Source organism: Netta rufina (genome assembly GCF_964035555.1).
Source record: "Netta rufina genome assembly, chromosome: 9".
NCBI lineage: Eukaryota > Metazoa > Chordata > Aves > Anseriformes > Anatidae > Netta > Netta rufina.
The window spans coordinates 12,311,870-12,318,654 of NC_140132.1; the positions used below are offsets into that span (position 1 = coordinate 12,311,870).

Here is a 6,785-nt window from a genome sequence, read left to right on the forward strand (position 1 = left end):
CCAAAATATCTTCTGTTTGGCAGCAATCCCTGCGAAAAAACAATGAAGTAAATACCTGATTTTAACTGCCACTTTTGGAAAGCTGTGACAAGACCCTATTTAAGCATAACCTCCCTTTGTCCTATTCATAGCCCATGCAACAGGGGCTCAGCATATCCACAGCCAAGCGCTAATTCCTAATCTCCACCAGGCCAAGCAAAAGGCTCTTGGTGAGTTAGAGAGAATTACATCACGGTGATCTGAACTGACAGGGAAAAAACCCACGGTCTTCCCTTCCAAAGCTGCAAGGCCACTCTAAGCCTGCTATGAAAGAAGAGAGACAGACAGCAGGAACCGAGTGAAGCTATATCCCTCAATTGTTGAGAAAAGTATTATTTTACACTTAAAACATCTTCTGATAACTGAACCAGTTCCAGTCCCACCCTGCTCGTCTTTGGGTTGGAGCTGGCAGGGCACGTGTGCTGTTTTAGGCACCTTTTTTTTTGCTTTGACACTTGATGCCGTGCAGTCCTCCACCCACACGCCGCTGCTGTCTCTGCTGGATGAGCAGCGCGAGGCTGCAGAGAGAAATCAAAGGTTTAACATTTCTTCCAAGAACTTCGAGATGTCTCCAGATACTTTTTCCGCTGGGTACTGTGTTTGATCTCATTTCGAGCCACAGCTCCATCACAACCAGAGCCGTCAAGTCAACGTTTTAATTTCATGACACCGTTTGTAAGAGCAGGTGTAGGACTCCAGTTTCCTCAGTGCTACGTAACCAGCTCTACTTTCAAGCAGAGTCACATATTTACAAAGCAGAGCTTCTCCAGAGATGCCAAGGGTCCCTGCATGACCAGGCACCTACATCCCAGCAGGCTGCAGCAAGCGCTAAGGCGTTAATGTTGAAACACCAGCACATACAGCAACAGGCCAACCCTAACACCTGCCGCCCTCCCTCTCACACCCTGCCTGCTCTCCGAGCTGTCCTCCTCGGCTTTCCTTCCAGCTGCTCCGACGCAAGGTTTACGTTCCCTTTTATCACCTGAACAGAGATAACAGCAAACTTACTTTCTGCTGTGCAATGGAAACTGCCAGGGTCGGGCTCCAGCTGAGAAGGGAGGGGCAGGGAGCTCAGGCAGCCTGCTCTGCCTCCAGCACCTCTGGGGAGACTTGAACCCTGGGACGAACAGCAACGGCCCCATTTCGGGAGCTCCCAGCCTCTCACCCCACTGGGGCTTTTCTCTGGCTTTGCCCCATCCCTCCCAACAGGGCCATCTTCCCGGCAGCAGCTCTGACCCTTCTTCACTTCCATTTTCCTGACCCGAACTGGGTGTCCACCCCATGCCCGATGTCCCTGCCCCAGGCTTTGTCCTGTTTAATCCCCAGTACCAGAAACATGGGGACAGCCAGGGGCAGGGGACCAGAAACAGGAAGAGAAACAGCGAGAGGCCCTGCTGCAGGTGGCTGCACCTGCACCAAGCACTGGGTGTCTGGGCACTCAGTGCTCCTCTCAAAGAGGCCTTCAGGGATTTTTCAGACAAACCACCACAAAAAACAGTGTGAAGAAACAGTCCACCAAAACTAGCTGACGTGGGGGTAAAGGGACAGAGTGATGCCCCTGCTACGTGCCAATATGCTAGACCAAGGCTGACATCTGAATGATGCAAGATGGTTCTTCCAGGCAGCTGGTCCCTGATGAAATATCTGCCAGAGGTTAGCTTTACGAAAGCTCGCTGCATCTGCTTTATATTTACGACGAGATACGATACCAGTGACCTTCCTTTAAAGTCTGAGTCCTCTGCGTGGGGCAGGCAGCTCTTCTGTGGACTTTGACTGAGACCATCACCGAGGAATTACGAGCTCCACGCAAGGAAAAGGCTGGGTCTGGCCACCTCCGAGCTGAGCGGTAACAGCCAAAATACTGCCCAGCTCCCAGCCTCTCCTCCTTCAGGGGGAGTTAGGTGCTGGGACACAGGATCACCAGGCACAGAGCCACAGCCTGCCAGTAGCAGTTGTCAGGGTATCAGCACTCCCTTCCAGAAGGGTTCATTCCCAGGTATTTGTTGTTCAGACGAGGGTGTGCTGTACACGTTACAGGTATGGACGGTTTTTACCAGAATCACCCACATTTATGACTTCTGTTCACATGCAGGGCACTTGAGGAGTTCTGTGTGGCTGTCATCCCCAGCCCCTATTAGCAACAAACACATCCATCAGTTCCACCCCCAAGCATTTCCCAAACGGTTCTTTCCCATTAGTGTAAAATCTTTAGAAAAGACAAAAAAAACGATGCTGGAAAACAGTTCCAGACTCTGTGCTGCTGGGTGTAGCAGGATCTGGTACCACTTCCATTTTGCGTCAACAAATAAATCCATTTTACTTTACAATTAAATTAAAGAGTGTCGTTTAAGGGAGGTTGCATGAATATTACTGTGCTATTCAATCCTCTCAGAGGCAGATTTTTTCCTATGAATCATCATTTCTTGGTATCTTACAGCCACCAAGCCAATCCCTTCCCTTCTCGCAGTGCCATTTTTCCATTGCAGTTAAACTCATTAAGGTTTCCTCCAACCATTCCCTTTTTGCGGTCCATCTTCTTCTCTGCTTTCTCCCTGTTTCTCCTGCCAGCTGCTTTGCAAGCACCTCTTTCGAGGCTCCAGCTGGCCGCAGCTCCCTGCCCCAGCTGCTGCCACTCAGGGGCATCGTGCTCCCGGTGTGGCTGCCCCAGCAGGGCCGCAGCCACTGCCACGCTCAGCAACCTCCCGACGTCGCTCCAGCCTGGCACGGGGCTTGTGCGCTGCTCCTGCCGGGCAGAGGTTTCTTCCCGAGACTGGCGGCTGCCAAAAATGCTGTAGAAGAGACTCCATCCTCCCTCAGTTAGAAAGGAGAACTGCTGCGATGTCAGGTCTGCCACCAGGTTCTTCGTCTCTCCTCCTGCCTCCTCTACACGCCACTGCCATTTTGCGTTAAGACAGCGGGCAGAAATCTGAATGGTGTTTGGATGCTCACAAGCACACATGGCCGCACGCTCCCTGCCTTCTTTGCAGGAGAAACCTATTTAACCCTGTCCAAAACACACAGCCACAAAGTTTCAGCGTGCCTAGCTCAACCCCAAATGTTTCCCGAGTCAACTCAAGTCAGCAGATCAGCACCAGGAGGCAGGAACGTATTCGTTACTTACACGCTAAGATACCTACTCATAGTTTGCAAAACAGGAGTAGCTATCTTCAAGACTCGAAACATCTGCCAGATGTGAGAATCAACAAAGTCGAAGCAGTCACGAGATGAGCGATGTCTACCAGCAAGTTCAAAGACAACAATATGCATAAAACAATAGCTGCTAGAAAGAAGGCTCCTATTTCTGGGAGACTGGGAAAATACCTGCACGGTGAAACAACAAAGATCACCTAAACGAAGGAAAAAAGCACTGCTTCAGCTTCAACATAGATAAGTTTCACACAAGACAAAATAAACCCAGAGCACTTATCTTAGCCCAACTACTTTCCCTTGTTAGAATTAAAACCTTAAGCAGATAAATCTTCCAGCAAGCCAGAGACTTCTATACACATACAATATTCTAAATAAAGAAGCTTTTCCCCCCGCTTTGGCCAGAACTTTTCCTCCTTGTTTATTGATACATCTCTTTTCAACCTGCCTCCCTTCAGAATGTGAGATTCTCTTCCACTGAAGTCACACCACGAGAGCTACAGGGCCGCGTTAGTGCATAGAAGGAAGATGGGGGAAAAAGGTCACTGCAATTCTGAAGCACGCAGGCTTTTTCCATTTACGATGGCAATATAACTCACAAGATTCTACCAGCAGATTTTTAGGATGTAAACAGTTCTCCTTTTAAAGCTAAAGGACGGCTAAATAAAGCTACAAGACGAATTCTCTCAGGTCTAAGTCCATCCAGGGTAACACCGTAACCCAAAAATTTTCTTCTAAAACTAGTCATTTCTGAAACGAAAATGAAAAGAGCTCTTGAAACAACCCCTGACTTGGGACACTGAGCTCCTGCCCCAAGTAGCAGCCTCACACGACCCCACCAGGTTATGAGAACAGCTCTGGGTCTCTCCCCAGCTCCCCCCCAGTCCCTCCTCGCAGGCCCCACCGGCCCGGGCCCTGCCTTCCCCGCGGAGCCTTGCTGCCCACGAGAACCGCCACCGCCTCCCACGAGCATGGGCCCCACTGGAATAGCTTCTAAACCAAATCCCCCCCAAAAAAAACAGACAGAAAACAAGCAGCCACCACCTAACAGTGCCGCACTACACGATCCAACCGAATGCTCTCTTCTTTCAAGGTTAAGGCAATCAGGAAGACGACCACGGGCAGCCTAATACTGCAGCTGGGTTTTCCTTCACATCCCTTCTTTATCTGTTCTGGTATTTTAATACAATCAACACCTACTTAATTCTTGCACAGGCCCACGTTGCAAAAGTTTTATGGGCTCTGGGCCTCCCAGGAACATGCTCTTGGACAAGTTAGACTCGTTACACCCCGGTGAGCATGCCTTCCTCAGCCCACTTTAAAAAGCCCTGTTGCAACTCCTTCAGCAGTGCACGTCTTCGGCAACACCACGAGTGCACAGCCACGAGGGTCACGTCCAGAGAGTAGGCTCGGACTGCGTGGGATCCACAGGGTGCTAACAGGCTGGCGTTTCTCAGTGATGTCCTGCCAGACTGCACTCAGTGCCTCCTTCTGCTCAGAATGAGACCGATGGGTCTGTAACTTCTCTTTCTGACCACCAGGAAAGCACAAAGGCAGATTCCAGACCCCGTTTTTACTGCTTGCCAGTTTCTAAGCATGAGGACACTTGCTAGAGTCTTCCTCTTTCACTTCAAGGCTCATTTTACAAGCGTACATAGTAGGAGCCTGAAGATTTCCTTCTGTAGATTCCTGAACCCAACCAGAAAGTTCAGCCATTGCTGCATGGCTTCTTAAAAATCACAGAAATAAAGTTTTCATAGCAAACCTTTACCATACAGAAATCCCAGATGCCCTGCCAGTCCCAGTGACTGCCCGTTTCAGCCACACACCACATCCACTCTGAACTCTGCGGCCTGGTCTCAGCACCACTGCCTGCTCTGCCCACAGCACTGGCACGCTGGGGGAAATCCCAAACACAGCAGCACGATCCTACCTGCACCCGCACCAGCTGAACAGGCTGCTGTGCTCCAAGGGAAGGGAAAGATTCTCTGCCACACTATCAGGAGGAAAACGCTGGAACAATTTACAAAAGGAGCAACCTTCCTTAACTGCTTCTTAGAAAACATTCAGGAAAGTGACTCTGGAGAATGATCCAGGGTTACCGCGTCTATAAGGGGAGGCAAAGCTCAAATTAGAGTTGCAACACCTCTTCCAGTCCTGCCATTACAGGCCTGCAGATATTGTTACCTCCATGTCTAGAGAGAGCTTTTCCTGTGCCTGTCATTCTGAGCCATGAGAAACTACACCTCTGTGGGATGTTTTGGAAGGAAAAGGGTTTTTATTATTATTATTTTTTTTTATTTTTTTTGGTGGGGGGAGTATCTGGTTGGCCTTGCCTTTAGCACGGGCTGCGCTACAAGTAAAAACAAAGGGCTGGAGATACAGGGCTCTGACAGACACAGAACTACAGATTCCATTACTGTTTCTTTTCCTGCCCTTCTTCTAGTGTATATTCCTGTACCAGAGGGAGGAATACCCAATTCACCTACAAAACTATGCCTGGACCACCAGTTTTCAGACTGGAACGGAGGAAAAAAGAAAAAGCCATTATACCATCTGTGAAACTATTTTAACTAACGTGAATGTCGCAGCATTCAGGTAACAACAGCATGGGAAACGGAGCCTCTAATCCGCTGGGCCACCGCTTCCCTTGCCTCAATGAACAGAAGATCCGCAGTAAGGCAACACAACGCATATCAACGCATAGATTTCTCTTGTTACGCAAGACAACCGGAAAAGAAACGACTCCCTCGAACCCCTTGGCGCTGCAGACGCCCCTCATTTTTAATTCCCAGCCAGAGCACTGCGAATCCGCACGCAAACTCTCAACCAGAGCTGTAAATTCGGGGGCCTTGCTCGGCTCATCGGTTACGGGTGGGCTGCAGCCAGCCCTTATCCCGCCGAGAGCCATTTTAGAGCCGCCCAAGCAGCCCCAGGGACCTCGGGCTCTGCCCCCCGGCTCCACCCGAGGCGGCCCCGGCCCCCTCAGCGCCGCAGCCCGCACCCGGCCCCTCACGTTTCGCGCCCCCCCCCCCCCCAACCTCAAGCGGCGTGGGCGGACTCCCAGCCCCATCTCTATGGTACGGAGGGGGTAGAGCGGCCGGGGAGGGGGGCAGGCGGCGGCACGTGACCCGCCCCGAGCCAATGGGGAAGGCCGGGACCATAGAGCAGAGCCGGGCGCCCGCTAGACATGCCGCCCCCCGCGCCCGCCTCTCTGCTGCCGCCATCTTGTCGGAGGCGGCGGAGCCCGCCCGGCCGCCGAGCCGGGCCCGCTGCCTCGCCCCGCGTACCCGCGGCGCTCCCCTCCCGCACCTCCCTCCCTTCCCAGTGCCATCGGGCGCCGCCACGAGCCGCCGTTACCTCTAGTAGGCCCGCGGCGAAGCCTATGCTGGGTACGAGGCCGAGCGGCCGGCCGCCATCTTGGGGAAGAAGAGGGACTCGCGTGACCTACCCGCACACAGCCGGCCCCGCCCCGCGGCCCTTGCCCGCCCGGTTGCTATGGGAACGGGGCGGGCGCATGCGCACGGGAGGGGAGGGGCCCGCGGCTCCGCGCTTTGACCGACAGCTCCTTAGGGGCGGGGCTTAAGGAGAGATGGGCG

At 52.4% G+C, this 6,785-nt stretch overlaps 1 protein-coding gene across 2 annotated transcripts in view; it reads right to left on the minus strand.

Annotated features, from left to right (window-relative positions):
* Positions 1-6,685, minus strand: part of HDLBP (high density lipoprotein binding protein) — a 37,353-nt gene extending 30,668 nt beyond the window's left edge. Inside the window, exon 1 of one of the 2 annotated variants that reach the window (XM_084292192.1) lies at positions 6,547-6,685. The gene's annotated coding sequence lies outside the window, so the exon portion shown is untranslated. Of the gene's footprint in view, positions 1-5,119; positions 5,233-6,546 lie in introns of those variants that run through there. The other variant, XM_084292194.1, reaches the window with a different exon arrangement.
* Positions 6,686-6,785: the final 100 nt, after the last annotated feature.